At 33.5% G+C, this 17,618-nt stretch overlaps 1 long non-coding RNA gene across 1 annotated transcript; it reads left to right on the top strand.

Annotated features, from left to right (window-relative positions):
• The first annotated feature begins 301 nt into the window (after positions 1-301).
• On the top strand, positions 302-16,126 carry LOC143257306 (uncharacterized). Its single transcript, XR_013031778.1, has 3 exons — positions 302-470; positions 15,508-15,577; positions 15,738-16,126. It is a non-coding gene; the product is annotated as an uncharacterized LOC143257306 (long non-coding RNA).
• Positions 16,127-17,618: the final 1,492 nt, after the last annotated feature.

Raw genomic sequence — 17,618 nt, 5'->3', positions numbered from 1 at the left:
ACGTTTTACCAGGTTAACCTGGCACCCTAAGGGATAACAACTATATGTAGTTAGCTGGTGATCAAGTTAACACGAACAAATATTATTATTTAATAATAAATAAGTTTTAAATTTTATGTAAAAGGGTTCGTAATTTAATTAATGAACTGTTTTAATATTAATTATTAATGGTTCAATAGTGTAATTTCAGTTAACTCTGTAAATTAATATTTCTTTTTCACCAGTGTAAACTAATCAGGTGTCGATAGTTTGTAAATTACACCACCAGGAGATTATGCATCTTCACGTAAAGGGAAAACTGGCTTGATTCTTCGCTGGGAGATTGACTAGCAAGAATTACCTGAGAAAAAGTTCAATACTTTTACACAGTCTATGGTTAAATTTTACAGGTTTCTGGTCTCGTACATCCAGAAAAATTAGCTTTCACTAAACATGTGTTTTGTTCCCAGGTGTAGAATTAAAGTACATAGGTAAGTCAAACTCGAGAAATTAACTACAACATTTTCAAATACTTCTACACAGTCAGTGGTTGTTGTATATGGTAGATGTATGTCACCAAAACCTGGTGTATTTTTATAGGATCAGATATTTGTTATTAATTTTTAAAAATCAATCTTTATATATTATTACTTAAAACTAGCAAATTATGCTCACAAATTAATATATTTATTGCAATAGTACTTCTTCAAATACAGGATTTCTAGAATAACACAAAATAATTCTAATCGCATTTATATTTATAAGTCAATTTGTTTTAGGTCTGACATCAATTAAGTCTTTATCAATATGTGTACGTTTTCTGCGTTAGTTTGATTAGGGCTAAACCTTATCGTACGTAATAATACCAATAAATAAATTGATAATGTTATTGTAAAAGCGAAAGATAGACTTGGATAAGCTTTCAACATGGTGTTCTACAAAACGTCTATTACAAGTAAATTTACATCTACCTATTGTGTGCGTGCATGTGTAGTTTTACTTTAGATAAAAACTCAGTATTATTATGATAGATTATATAATTTAATTAAAAATACTGAATTATGTTAAATATCCTCTAAAAATTATTGATAACGAACCTTTGAATAATTCTATTTAAAAATACATGTTTTATATATAAAGATAAGTGATGTTCATGTAACTATTTAAAAAATGAAATCATATAATCTTTAGTAACAATGCATCAGTGTCATATCTTGAGAGTGAACAAACGATTTAGGCATGGCCAAGTGGTTTGAGCGTTCGAGTCGTAATCGGAGGGTCGTGGGTTCGAGCCTCCGTCCTACAAAAAATGATCGTGGTGTTGGCGTTATGATGTGATGAATAATCTCACTATTCGTTGGTACAAAGAGTAGACTGGGAGTTTATTCAGTATATGCTGAATATCTAACAAGATACGATAATCAGTATGGGGTGATCCACTACGATAATAACGGTGTGTTACTGAATGCCAGTAACTATCATTTTTTAACGAGATCAGTATGTATCTAAATATTTTAGATGAACTTATGTGACTTTTATAAGCAGGTTAGTTATATGGCAACAGTAACTGTCTGTCAGAGGAAAGGTTGATTTGTTATGAGACTACTTCTAAAAATATTACTACATCTTCCAATGTATATATTTAATATTAAGTTATCCAACTTAACATTTTACAATAGATGTCTATTAATAATTATTATTAATCGATATTCATATGTTCGTGTACTCAAGATGTAATTGTAATCTTTATTCTCTTTGTATAGGGTTAGTTTATTCGTTACTTTTTAAAGTATAAATGGTCATTAATAATCGTAGGGCTGGGAAGGTATCTAAACCTGTAATATAGAGGGTAAGAGTCACGATGAGGATTACATAACATATATTACAACAAATCTATCAGAAGTCTACAGAAAATGAATTTAACTTACTAAGATTAAATAAAAATCGTTTTAATAACTAGAACATTTAGAAACATAATACACATGTATTACGTTTGCAGAATAAGTTGTTACTCAGATATTGCATATGTACATTAATATACCAACAAAAACAGATAACACTATTGTCTAGCGATTGTACTTTACTTCCCTACACATTATATATAGTGGTCGCTTTCAGCTTTGTATGAACGTACCTTAACAATATATACATACATATACTGATTTACACATTTACTTAGTGTCTAGACTGTTGGCATTACATAAGATTTGTTTTTTAAGTGGAAATACTACTTTGACACCACAGATATGATAAATACAATTACAACCGCATACACCAATAGTGTGGTAGGTCTTATGGTTAATTATAAATTTAAATTTTTATTTACACTTTAAACGTTAATTGGAAGTGTTAGTTATGTCTTGTGTTCATTAAAAATCACTGTATAATTTACCTGATTTATTAAAGAATCTATATAATGTTTATTGAAGAATTTTGTGGCTTTTCAAATGTTTCAAGTATTGAGCAATTATTATTATTAAGGTAAAGTGTGATTTATAGTAATAAAAATAAAAAAAAATGTTACATAGTGGATATTTCCTGAGAAGAGAGACATCTTGAGAAACGTTCCTGTTGATACTAACCACGATCAACGCTCTCAAGTTCGTAATAAGAGTTACTAAACCATCTTTAGAGAGACTGAACTGAGATTGTTAAAACAGACTGGTGTCGTCACAGAATGAGAGAAGCTTTGGTGAATGTTTACATTATCATGTACAAAACAGCTAAGAAAGAAAGTAAGTCGGACTTTGATGTAGTATCTATTTCAAAAGTGTGAGTATGGATACAAGTGAAAAGCTGCCAATTTACTGAGTTTATCTGCAACTATATTTTAGTGTTGCCAAACAATCAAGAAAGAATGACCAATTAAGTATCAGAACTACTTGCAGGTAAATGTGTTTACTATTTGGAACATCGTAAAAATAGTGTTCCCACGGCTGGAAGTGGGAACAGACTCGGTGAGATGGAGAGATTCAAACCCGCGACACTCAGATTGCTAGTCGAGCATCCTAACCACCTAGCAATACCAATGAGAGTGAGTACGGACTATATTATTTAACTTGTTGAGCTCAGTAATCAGTGGATTAAGACCTGCTAGTAAGGTACTTTGTGATAACTCAAAATACCATATTTTTCCTCCTCTCAGAGACGAGGCCCGCCCTCATGCATCATCATAAAGTTGAGAATGAATGCTAGTTTGACTACAGTTTTTTCTTTCAGTAATTTCGCTTTTTTATAATTATTTCTACGGCTCGGATTCGATACCGACACCTGTCGCACTTTAGGAGAGTGTTTCACCATCTGAGATATAGGGTTGACCCATTAGCACTGCCCAGTATAGTACACTTCAAACTAACAACACGCGGTGTGATTCTGTTCTTACTTCTCGAAAATGTTCAGGTGCCATTTTGAGAAGACGTTTTAAATAGAATATCTAACACAAAGGGAGGATATAAGAAGTAAAGGCGGATTCTGTGGTTTCTGGGAAAACACTTTTAATATCACAAAAACCCTAACTTTACCAAAGTGTGAGATCAATAGAAAAGTAACATGTTTCACTCTCCCTCTTGTTGTAACCGGCCAAGTTCAAGATTTCGTTTTACCCAAGAAGTTTGAAACTGTGTAGTTTTATTGTTTTCTGTCAACTCCACAAAGGCAAGCGGTGTTTTTGAGAGCGTTGGTAAATAAGTCGTAAATATGTGTCATGACAACCACAGTATAACACGAGAGAAACGAGGGAAGGCAAAACACAAGAATGATGATTTGTTTGTTTGGAATTTTGCACAAAGCTACTCGAGGGCTATCTGTGCTAGCCGTCCCTAATTTAGCAGTATAAGACTAGAGGAAGGCAGTTAGGCATCACCACCCACCGCCAACTCTTGTGCTACTCTATTACCAACGAATAGTGGGATTTACCGTCACATTATAACGCCCCACGGCTGAAAGGGCGAGCATGTTTGGCGCGACGGGGATGTGAACCCGCGACTTTCAGGTTACGAGTCGCACGCCTTAACACGCTTGGCCATGCCGGGCCCAAGAATGATGAATCACCATTATTTTCTTTGGTGTACTTTTCACCGTGAAAATAGAAGAGAAAATAATCATGACTATTTTTCAAATACGACACACCAGTTGCAGCAAAAGGTTATTACGACAAATCACATAATATCTCAAGTCACAATAGTTTGAAACTACCCAGTTCACCTTATATTTCTTGTCACGTGATAAAACAACCAGATGGTTTAAGGTTAGGAAACTTACTCAGTTTTTTTCGGACGATTCACTTTTCAGTTCGTCAGTTACAGATAACATTAAAACGTCTCATTTTGCATTAAAACAAAAACTGACCAACAGGATGACCCAGGAAAGATTTACTACTCTTAAAAAGTCCGATTAGTTAAAGTATTTTTAGGTATTTATATTTAATTGTATTACTATACGGTAAAAAATTGTTTGAATAGAATAATAACTTTTGTAAAGCAATACTTCGATTCATTAAAATTAAATACTTAGAGTCTGTATAGGCTAACCGTAGTTCTTAGATTTAAAAAGTTGACTTTTCTGGCTTTTTGAAAATGTGATTTTGCGCATTCCTTGGAGAAAAAAAGGAAAATTTAAAGTTTACTCTTAGTTGCTCATGCGTCGTTCACGATGCGAGACATTAACATCTGGGCTTTTTCACATTGGTAGGCTGTTACGTCACGAATAACACGATAACTCACATTTCTATCCCAATTAAATGGTAATCACTGAAACTGAATTTTAAACATTTCTATTTCCATTGACAAAGAAGTTAATTAAAATTAAAAGTACGAAGAAAAACACAAGGGGTTTAGGCTTAGCACTTAAAACGAGTTATGACGAGAAATCCACTTCAAGTAAAAATTCACCTCAGGACGGCTGGTATGGCTATTAACACGTATTAATAAAGCAGAGAACAACGTTTTTGTACTACATCACAAGCTTAGACGTTAAAGTTTTTTGCATAATAGGTTGAGCCAGTGTCTTATGTAGTTTGTATAATTGGTTGAACTAATGTCTAATATAGTTTGCATAAGTTGCGCCAATGTCTAATGTAATATGTTGAACCAAAGTTTGATGTGGTTTATATAACAAGTCGAACAAATGCATGACGTGATTTGTATAACAAGTTGAACCAACGCATGACGTGATTTATATAACAAGTTGAACCAACGCATGACGTGGTTTATATAACAAGTTGAACCGACAAGTGATGTGGTTTATTTTCCAAGTTGAACGAATGACTGATGTGTTTTATATAACAAGTTAAATCAATACTTGTCGTGGTTTATATAACAGGTGGAACCAATGCATGTTTGATGCAATTTATATAATGAGGTGAACCAATCTATGGCATGGTTTATATGATCAATTGAACCAATTTGTAGTTTGGGTTACATATTACCAGTTGAACCAATGCATGGTGTGGTTAAAATAACAAGTTGAAGCAATATCCGATATGACTTATATATCAAATTGAATCAGTGTCTGATGTTGTTTTGTAACAAGTTAAACACAATGACTAATGCGGTTTCTATAAGAGTTCAAACATTGCCTGGTGTGATTAATATAAAAAGTTAAATATATCTTGTGTAGTTTCTAAAGATTGAATCAGTGTCTAATGTAGTTTCTATAAGTTGAAGCAACATCTGATGTAGTTTGAGTAATAAGTTCAACCAATGCCTGATGTGGTTTATATAACAAGGTGAACCAAAGCCTGACATAGCTTATATAACAAGTTGAAGCAATATCTGATATGACTTATATGAGATGTGGTTTATATAAAAAGTTCAACCAATTCCTGATTTGCTTTACATTACAAGTTTAACCAATGTCTGATGTTTATATAAGAAGTTGACCAATGTCTAATGTGGTTTATAAATCAAATTGATCGAATATCCGATATGGCTTACATAGCAAGATGAATCAGTGTCTGATGTGATTAATATAATATCTTGTGTAGTTCGTATTATAGATTGAACTAATGTCTAATGTAATTTCTAAAAGTTGAAGCATGTCTAATGTTGTTTCTATAACTTGTAGTTTGTATAATAAGTTGAGCCAAAGCATGTTGTGATATATATATCAAGTTCAAACACGCCTAACGTTGTTTATGTAACAAGTTGAACCAATATCCGATATGGCTTATATAAGAAATTGAACCAGTGTCTGGTGTGGTTTACATAACTTGTTGTACCAGCGTCTCGTGTAATTTGTATAATATCTTGAACAAATGTTTGATGTGATTTATATTAAAAATCTGAACCATCGCATGACGATGTTTTTATAACAAGTTCAACCAATGCCTGATGTCGTTTTAGAACAAGTTCAACCAATATTCGATATGGCTTATAACAAGTTGTATGAATGCCTGAAATATTGAATGGAAATTAGTCACTATTACACATAAATATTGATAATGTTGCAGGTTTTGGCTTTATAACAACATACGCATCTTGAGTTTCTGTCTTCATTCTGCTTTAAAATTTTGTATTTTACAATTAGACCCTTGTAGACAGGGTCTAAGATCAAGTGGTTCCTGTTTATCACTGGCTCTGGTGTTTATCACTACCAATTAGTATCTCTTCATTGGTGTTATACTGATTGATTGTCATGCAGACAACAGTCCTTCATACATTTTAGTTGAAGTATTTTAACAGATAAAAAGTAATTATGTATCATCTTTGTGTGTGAAATCATATAATAATGATCATACTGATATTATGTTTGTTTGGGAAATCGAGTTCAAGATGAGTAGCTTTGGTGTATGTTACAGTTTGTGTTTTTGACAATTTTCTGTGTCTTAACGTAATTAGCTCTGGTATCATATATTTATAGTGTACTGTTCTTGTTGTTTTAAATATCCTGGTTCACATGTTATGATGTGTAACACTACTGTTATGATAAACTGTTTAAATAATTTGTTGATTATTACATCGTGTTATTGTTTTCTTTATCCATACAACAGCGAGACACAATGAAAGAATGAGTAGATATTGTATATGTGTTTCACCAAATGAATATATTATTGTGTATATTACTATCACAGATCTTATCACGATATACAAACACATGTGTTGTTATGTACGAGTATTACCTTACTCATTACAGTACTATGCAAAAGTATAAGAACACAGTCAAAAGGCACGGTATGGCCCGGTGGTTAGGGCGCTCGACTCGTAATCTGAGGGTCATGTTTTAGAATTTCCGTCACATCAAACATGCTCGCCCCTTTCAGCCGTGGGGCGTTATTATGTGATGGTCAAAACCACTATTCGTTGGTAAAAGAGTAGCCAAAGAGTTGGCGGTGGGCGGTTATGAATAACTGCCTTCCCTCTATTCTTATACGTCGCAATTGAACCAAAATAAGATGTCAGTTTAGTTACGTCAGAAGTCGTCTGATTTCACTAAATATTTCTCAAACCAAACTTTTACGAAATTTAATAATTAAAAGATGAAACATTAACAAATTGTGATCCAGCTTATACATCTTTTTTGTTTCAGTGTGCAAAACGTTTTGTGTTTGTGTGTGACCATCACGTTCTTTAAAACTATTTCTGTGTGTGTATATGTTTTCTTATACCAAAGCCACATCGACTTTTGTGCTGAGTCCAACGAAGGCTATCGAACCCATTATTTGATCGCTTTACCTGCAGGGAGAAACATTTATGTATATTTCATTTAAATGTTACAAACATGAAAATTGGGCAACATAATGTTACACCGTGCTATGTTTTAAAATAATTTAAGAAGTGAATATTTGTCATAAATAATATAACAAATGTGCTGACACTTGATATTGTAATGTTTGAATTGGGGCAGTAGTCTTCTCGCATCACATCCGGCGAGTAAAGGTCAAAGGTTTCAGCGTAAAAAACGAAGTAAAGTTAGTGTTAAAAGAAATATGCTCGCAGTTTCCTTTCATTAAAAAATGAAAGAATATTGAGCTAAAGTGATAGGACAAAGTCAATAATTAGATTTCAGTCTTCTTTCAAAGAACAATGGAAGAACCTTCACAAAAGCTCATATGTTATTTTCTTTGTATGTGACATTAAATCACATAATTCTTTGAGTAAAAAAGTGAAGTGTATCAGTAGTGCCCTTAAAATAAAATAAACTTCAGACAACTACTTGTAATGAATATTAAATTTAAGCACGTTATAATGTTCCTGACTGTATTTTGCACTGATAGGGTTAGAAGTTTATTTTAAATAATGAACTGAAGGACATGAGTCTTTATCACAGATGTAACATCAACATTTTATTAATATTTATAATTAGTACAACAGAAACTCAATGGAAGTGTTTGAGTTGAGCAAACAGTTAATATTTTGTGTTGCCCACTTTTGCAAACAGTCTTTCAGGCATTGTTGCAACATAGTTAATCAAAGTGTTCTTTGGGATTTTACTTGACGTGTCTCTAATGCATTACTATAAAATGCATTTAGAACTGACGTTTTTTATCAACCAAATCCCAGACTTGCTCAGTTTGGTTGTGATACGGGCTCTGTGAGGGTCATTGTATCATTTTAATGACTACAGCATCTTCTTTCTTGGATAAATAATTTCTGCACAGGTTGTATGTGTTTTTGGTGGCATTATCTTCTTGGTATTATAATCCGTTACGAATAACATTCAAACCGTGATGGATCAGTATCTGATTGTACTTGTTATAATCCATTACGAATAACATTCAAACCATGATGGATAAGTGTCTGATTGTACTTGTTATAATCCATTAGTAATAACATTCAAACCATGATGGATCAGTGTCTGATTGTACTTGTTATAATCCATTACGAATAACATTCAAACCGTGATGGATCAGTGTTCGATTGTACTTGTTATAATCCATTACTAATAATATTCAAACCATGATGGATCAGTGTCTGATTGTACTTGTTATAATCCATTACGAATAACATTCAAACCGTGATGAATCAGTGTCTGATTGTACTTGTTTTCCATTACGTCCATTACTAATAACATCCAAACCATGATGGATCAGTGTCTGATTGTACTTGTTATAATCCATTACGAATAACATTCAAACCATAATGGATCAGTGTTCGATTGTACTTGTTATAATCCATTACTAATAATATTCAAACAATGATGGATCGGTATATTATTGTACTTGTGGTAGTTTATTATTCTATTTATTTTGTTACCTCAGCAGTAAAACACCATCAAATCACTACACTGTCTCACCACGCTTCATGGTAGGTGTTATGTATTGAGATAATTTTATTTCACCTTTCTTACGTTGAAAATACAACCAACACTTTAAATTAAATATTTCAAACTTGGTCTCACTTTTCCCGTCCATAAAACTATTTCTCAAACATCAAGAGTCTCGATTTTGCTCTTTTCAGAAGTAAAGGTTTTTAACTGCCACACAACCAAACATTTCATTATCTTTGAGTGTTTTTGACACTGCAGATCTGAACACTTTTCTGTCTTTTTTGGTACATGGGTGTTTAACTCATGTTTGAGATCAGTGACAGTCTCCGTTCTGTCCAGATAGTTCAGGGTGTGCAACATTTTTCGTCGGTGGGCCATATAACCAACTTCATCAATCAAGCGGGGGCCAATTAAAAAACAAGCTTATTCGTGTACATGCACAATAAATTAAAAAAAATTCTCAAAATGCAAGCAATAATATTTTATATTTTTGCATGAGTGATCATTTTAGTGCGACACTTGAAATTTAGAGTCCTTGCAGAGCTTGTCCGGCCCGGCATGGCCTAGCGCGTAAGGCGTGCGACTCGTAATCCGAGGGTCGCGGGTTCGCGCCCCGTCGCGCTAAACATGCTCGCCCTCCCAGCCGTAGGGGTGTATAATGTGACGGTCAATCCCACTATTCGTTGGTAAAAGAGTAGCCCAAGAGTTGGCGGTGGGTGGTGATGACTAGCTGCCTTCCCTCTAGTCTTACACTGCTAAATTAGGGACGGCTAGCACAGATAGCCCTCGAGTAGCTTTGTGCGAAATTCCAAAACAAACAAAACAAACAAAATGCAGAGCTTGTCAATATCAGCTTTGACAGAAGTGGTTGCCACTCTTAACTGACTGGTCAAATGTTCATCAGTCAGCTGACTTCTACATTTGGTTTTGATGAGCTTCATTTTGGAGAAAATTGCTCACAGCAGTAGGTGCTACCAAAAGGGAGGCAATTCTTTGTGCATGACGGGACAAATTGGGAAACTTTTCACGTACACAGAGTTTGTAAAAGTCTAGCAAACTGTTTTCAGAGAATTTCCTTTTAGTGTCCATGTCAGCCTGCAGTTCAATGAGTTCCATTTGGCAATCATCAGGACTGTCTTCCACTGCCAAATCAAAAGGTTGAGCGAACAATTTCAATCTAATTTCAGTTTGTCTGAAATCTGGAAATCTGTTTGCAAACTCATCACGCAGCTTTTGTACACTGGTTCCATATTTGGTGCAATCCAGATTAGGAAATTCCAGTTTCCTGGTTGCAAGACATGTAAAATGGGTCAATATGGCTCTTCTCAACTGAACCTGGAAAAGTTCCAATTTCTTCTCAAAAGCACAAATATGCTCAAACAACTTATTCACAAGTTGACTTTTCCCTTGTAGTTTTAAGTTTAAATCAGACAGATGCTGTGTAATGTCTGTGAGGAATGCTAAGTCATTCAGCCAGTTCTCATTGCTCAAGAAGTCCACATTCTGACGTTTGCTCTCCATGAAGAACTTAATCTCCTCTCGGAGATTCCAGAATCTCTTCAAAGTAGCAGCTCTACTAAGCCAACGTACAGCAGAGAAGTACAAAACATCTGAATACTCACTGTCCAGCTCATCTAAAAAAGTTTTAAATTGTCGATGATTTAATCCTCGTGTTCGAATATAATTTACGCATTGGACGACATTTTTCATGACTTCTGCAAAATCCAGAACTTTGGTGCACAAGCTCTCTTGGTGAATAATGCAATGGCTTACAACTACGTCTTGTGCTCCAATTGCAGTTAGAAATTTCTTGGTGAATCCATTTGTCCTACCTGTCATGGAAGGAGCACCATCTGTTGTAACACCACATAATTTATAAGGATTCAGTTCAAACTTTTCTACAACCTTAAGCACTTGTTCACAAATATCCTGTCCTGTGGTTGTGGAGGAAAGGCTTGCCATATCTAAAACTCTTCGAAAACATCAAAGCCTGCAGTAACAGCTCTGATGAAAATGACAAGTTGGGATGTGTCATTGATATCAGTGCTTTCATCCAAAGCCAGACTGAAAGCTTCACACGAATTCAATCTCTCTTTCAAAGTTTCTTTGATGTCCTCTGAAAGATCTTTTGTCCTGCGTGAGACAGTAAAGCGGGAAAGGCTAGTTTGCTCCACCAAATATTTTTCTCTGGACATGCATATTCTGTGAATATTGTTAAACAATTTTAATAAATTCTCCATCACTGAAAGGCTTTCCCTTTTCTGCCATACATTCACAAAGCTTAAAACTCAGTTTTGTCACCAGTTCTGAATTTTTCTTGAAAGTGGTAAAACACCTTGTTGCTTTTCAATGGATGTTTTAAATGTTCAATTTTGTCCTTTCGTGCCTGACCAACAATTTCATCAAACTGGGAGGAGTGCTTAGTTGCGTAATGTCGCTTAATATTGTACTCTTTCATGACTGCAATTGTAGTTTGACAGACGAGGCAGACAACACCTTGATTATGTGGGACAACAAGATATTTTGTGCACCATTCACTGTTGAATAACCTTCCCTCATCATCAATTTTTCGTTTCTTAACTGCTGACATTTTACTAGCCCTGAAATCAAAACAAAAATTATTCTCACGAAAATAGCAAAGTAGAAAAAAACATAGAATTTATTTACACATGGAACCTCTTATGGACAGAAACACATGTTTCTAAATTGGCATCCCGATCATAGCCTTCCGGTACTTAAATTAATTGAGAATAGCAAAATACAGTGTGACCTCGCCTATTCGCGGTTCGCCATTCGCGGCCCCGCATATTCGCGGGTTATGCGCGAACTGCGTTTTGTAGGTCACAGAGACTGAAAGGGCTTTTCGAGGAGATTTCTGTTGTATTTACTCAATCAAGCCGTTTTATCAATTGTCGTCTTCACCAAACAAGATTGGACTGCTATTGGCTGACTGCCTCAGCTTCCCCAACAACGCAAACGGCAAAGAACAGCCCGGTAACGCACGGTACAATTTAGTGAAATACATAACAGTATGCAGGATAAAGAACGTAACCCCGCGAATAACGAGGTCACACTGTACATAGAATCAGATGCATCTGAAAGCAAAAATTTTAATAAATTCAGTAAAGTCACAACAATATGCTAAATAATAATCAATTTACCTTCAATCTCTTGTAGTAACTGTAAAAGATAATAAAATTTTTACCAATAATGAATGACGGACAGCAGAGGTTAGGGAAAATTGTCGCCAGCGGGCGAAGGCGAGTTTCAGGACATGACGTTGAGTCGTAGACAATAGTGCTAGTGCACGTCACCTATTCATGCCCTAAGGAGGCCGACCAATCGAATTCGGCCTGCTCCTCTCTAGCAAAGATAATTTTAGAAGTTTGTCGAGTCGAAGCCTGGGAATCCCGTAGGATCGATGCTTTTAAAAATATTCCATTTGCGTTGGATTACAGATCAGGCCACATGGTTAGATTACAACAACTAGGGCCACACTAAATGGCTTGGCGGGCCGGGTTGTGGCCCGCGGGCCGCCTGTTGCACACCCTGAGATAGTTCAATATTCAAAGATATATAACATCAGTGTTTCGGTGTTCTGTCTCTTCCTTTATATTTTCAAATTTATCTGTCTTGATCTCACGATCTAGGTTACACTTGACAGTGTTTGAGGGACATTTCAAGTATGCAGCAATTTGTCAGAAAGTCCAACCTGCATCATGTAAAGCTTTTAATAGGAATCTCTGCTCTGCTCTGCTGACAATTTTTTGTTCTGTGGCGTCACTAGAAAACTTAATATATAGTGTTAAAGATTGTTTTTAATTAAACTTATTTGTGGAGTGCTATTAAACTGATTTCTTCTAGTATCTACATTTACCATATGTTCCTTGCTAGCTTCTTTCTATGTAGTTAAGACACTGGATAAGGTACCATGAAACTTATTTCAGACCTTAAATTCCATTAGTATGTTCATTCAAGCAGAACCATTATGACATATTCTGGCTATCGAACCCATAATTATTTTATCACTGTACCAGCAAAAGTGTGAGGTTGCAGTCTTCTTTTAAAGAACAATGGAAGAATCTTCACATTAGCTCATATGTTATTTTCTCTGTATATAACATTAAATCACATAATGTTTGAATAAAAAAAGTCAAGTGTATCAACAGTGCACTTAACATAAAATAAACTTCACACAACTACCTGTAATAAATAGTAAATTTACGCACGTTATAATGCTCTGACTGTATTTTGCACTGATAAATAGAAGTATATTTTAAATGATGAACTGAAGGACATGAGTCTTTATTACAGACTTTATTTAGTCATTGTATCATTTTAATGACTACAGCATCTTCTTTCTTAGATAAATAATTTCTGCACAAGTTGTATGTGTGTTTGGTGTCATGATCTTCTTGGTATTATAATCCATTACGAATAACATTCAAACCATGATGGATCAGTGTCTGATTGTACTTGTGCTGATCCATTATTCTATTTATTTTGTCACCTCAGCAATAAAACACCATCAAACTACGACACTGTCTCACCACTCTTCATGGTAGTTGTAATGTATTGAGATAAGTTTATTTCACCTTTCTTTCGTTGGACTTACAACCAACACTTTAAATTAAATATTTCAAACTTGGACTTATTTTTCCCGTCCATAACACTATTTCTCAAACATCAACAGTCCCAGTTTTGCACCTTTTAGCAAATTTCAGTTCATATTTGTAGATCTAAGTGAAGGTTTTTAACTGCTACACAACCAAATATTTCATTCTTGTTGAGAGGTCTTGATACTGTAGATCTGGACACTTTTCTGTCTTTTGGTACATGGTTGTTTATCTCATGCTTGAGATCAGTCACAGTCTCCGTTCTGTTTAGAAAGTTCAATATTCAAAGATATTTAACATCGGTGTCATAGTGTTTAGGTGTTCTGCCTGTTCCTTTTCTATTTTCATATTTACCTGTCTTGGTGTCACGATTTAGGGTGTACTTGGCAGTGTTTGGGGAACATTTCAAGTCTGTAGCAATTTGTCAGAATGTTCAACCTGCATCATGTAAAGCTTTTAAAAGGAATCTCTGCTCTCGTGACAATTATCTACATTTTGTGGGCCTTGGTATGACAATAAAACTTAATATATAATTTTAAAAATTGTTTTTAATCAAAGTTTATTTGTGGAGTGCTATTAAACTGACTTCTTTTACACTTCTACACTGTGCACTTGTATGTTTATTAACAGACATGTTTCAATATAGAATACAGGAGGTAAATATGAATGACAATTATAAACAATGTTGAAAGTGACCCCCGTAAGCATCAATACAGGCCTGGATCCTTCTTATTTTGTATCTAAACACCGCTATCAATTGCTGGCCTGAAATAGACTGAATGAATGCTGATTACAAAAATGCACAGTGACTTTCCGAACACCCTGTAGTATCTACTTTTACCATATGCTCCTTGCTAGCTTCTTTCTATGTAGTTAAGACATTGGATAAGGTACCATGAAAGTTATTTCATACCTTAAATTTCATTAGTATGTTCATTGAAGCAGAACTTTTATGACATACTCTTGGTACAAGTATATAGGAATTCTAAATAATAATAAGTTTTCTCACTCTGTCTCATTCAGTTGTTAACACGGATCAGTGAAACATTACTATAATGTTGAAATTTACATTCTGTAATGGAATGGAAGAATTACCCACATTAAAATGACAATATATTCTGTTGTCCTCACAGTTTTACACAGTACTGTAGCTATACAGAACAACAGCAAAACTGTACTAAGTAAGATTTCTCTCTTTATATTTTTACCTTTTATATCCCTATTTTTGAAATATTTCTTACAGGCAGTCAAAGGAGAAAGTCTAATTTTTCATGAATTCCTTCTCAGGTTTTTATGAGATTGATTAAAACCTACAAATTTATGTTTATATCGATATAAACTATTAAGAATTAAAAAAATAAATAACACTCTTGTAACATCTTCGTGAGAAAAGGTATTTTGATATATAATTTTATCCCCACAAGATACAGTATGTGATAAATAAACATATATTTTGCTACTTTACATATGCAGAAGATAACGGTAGTTTTTCGTGCAGTTTTCTATCTTGTTTTAAATCAATGTATCAATAAAATTCCCAGTAATCTACAACACATCAGCAAATCTTGAATGTCGGTGTTGAAAGTTTTCAACAATAAATATTGGTTTTGTTGTATCTCTTAGGTGTTATAGAACACACCTGTTTATATTATAGTTTACTGACTTTAGAAAATAAAAGAGACACATTAAATATAGTTTCTTGATGTAGATAATTTCATCAATGGCTACTTCACGACATCAAGAGAAAAAACTGTACCAAAAGGTGGCGTTAATCACAGGTCGGTGAAATGTAATTAGTTTTGATTATTTTTTTACAATATAAATCACTGATATGATAAATTTAAAATAAAATAATCAACATCTTATTTATATTTTTCCATTTATTATAAATTATTCTTCTATAAATTTACATACATTAATTGATATCTTATCATTTAGGTTCACGTTTAGGGATGGGTAGAGCCACTGCCGTGGTGTTCTCACGCCTGGGAGCGAGGCTGACTTTCAATGGTAGAAACTAGAAAAATTTGACAAAATCTTGGTTAGAATGTAAAGCACTTTCAACTTATATTATAAAGGTTTGACCAAACATTATATAACATAGAAGTATTTAATACATAATAAATATTTAAATAATAGTTCCTGATAATGTACTAATTTATAAATTATGCCATACTGGATTTTAACTGAAGGAAAACATCTTCATACAAATTGTAACTGTTGTTACCAGGATAGAGATATTATTGAGAAGAGCACTTGTGGGTGTGTCTTAGTTTGATTTTTAACTGACATTGTGAGAGAGAATAAATTGGCATATACCTAGTTCTGTTTCCAAGATTTGTCCATTCTTTGATATATACGTAACTGGTTTCAACTCGAAACAAATGTTTAATAAAGAAAAAGCAAATAGATGTACACAGAGAAATGAAAAAGACAAACAAGTATTAGTAAGAGTTTCAAAGTTTTGTTCGAAAACATTAAAGCTGAGTCGATACATGGTTAACATTCAAATATTTTTTAGATAATCTTTATATTTGTAAATTCACGTCATATCACATAAAATCATTAATCTCTTTTAATGAAAATATTATACTTACCCAGCATCTTTCTGTATGAATAGAACTTTACTAAACATATCACAGATTAATTTCAAGCTTGTTATAATGAATATCGAGTTTAAAATTTTGTATTCCGATTTAAATATAAACATTTTTGTTTCAGATTATACTTATTTAAAAAAAATACACTGGCTTTGAAAAGTAAATCACGACTTTAATTTCTCAAACAAGAACGTCACTACAGTCATGTTATTATATCAAAACTATGTGTTTGTGTGTGTAGTATAAAACTAATCTTTTATCGTATGTTAACACCATTTGTTGTTGACAAACAACATGAGAATACAAATATATTTGTGATAATGCTAATATATTTGGATACATTTTTATCTCAAAATATATTAATTAAAAACTGATACAAATATAAACATAATTATTTTTATATTTTATTCTTATGTCTTTGATCTTTTATCGTTTTACATCCCTGGAAGATGAGGATGGAAAATATCAACAACGGACATTTTATCTCATGTAATGGTAAATACTTCTGATGTTGAATAGATTATTCTTTATGTTTACATAAAATAATCCAAAGTATAGTCTAGAGAGAGGTTTTGGGCGTAACATCCTGATGACATGTGACGCAGAGTGAAACGGATATTGTTTAAAAAAGGATGAGATAGTTAGTTAGTTAATTAATAATTGAATATATTAGTGAACACAGTTCAAAAGCAATGAATCTTTCTGATGCACTGCAGTAACCTTCCACTACTGTAAAAATTCTTGCGTAATTTCACTACATAGTATTTATACCTCTATACCTCCACCCCAAAAATATAGTTTTATTATTAACACGGTACTCCGTCATCTTCACAAAATCACTACAGTGAGCATTCTTTGAAATAACTACGATAGATTTCTTCGTGTACTATTTTTGTTTTGGTGTAACTACGCACACAATGCTTTTTATTTATTTATTTATTAATAATTCGAGAAAGTAATTTAATGTTGATAGAGGTTTCAATGTAAACATTAAATGAAACAAATTCACAGTTTTATTTGTTTTAAAAACGTTGTTACTGTAAGAATAAAATCCTCTCTCCATTTTCAATTTTTATCTTTTTATCGTTTTCAGACCTTGCTGGTCCCAAGCATGTCAGAGTAAACTCAGTAAAGTAAGTTTGTTCTTTCTTTCCTTCTGTATATCGATATTCGTATGAACATTTTCGGTACATGTGATATTTTGATATGTTTTTTTAAG

This window comes from Tachypleus tridentatus, chromosome 7, assembly GCF_004210375.1.
Source record: "Tachypleus tridentatus isolate NWPU-2018 chromosome 7, ASM421037v1, whole genome shotgun sequence".
Lineage (NCBI taxonomy): Eukaryota > Metazoa > Arthropoda > Merostomata > Xiphosura > Limulidae > Tachypleus > Tachypleus tridentatus.
Note: the sequence above shows the minus strand (reverse complement) of the source record. Positions and strands in the feature narration are given on the sequence as shown.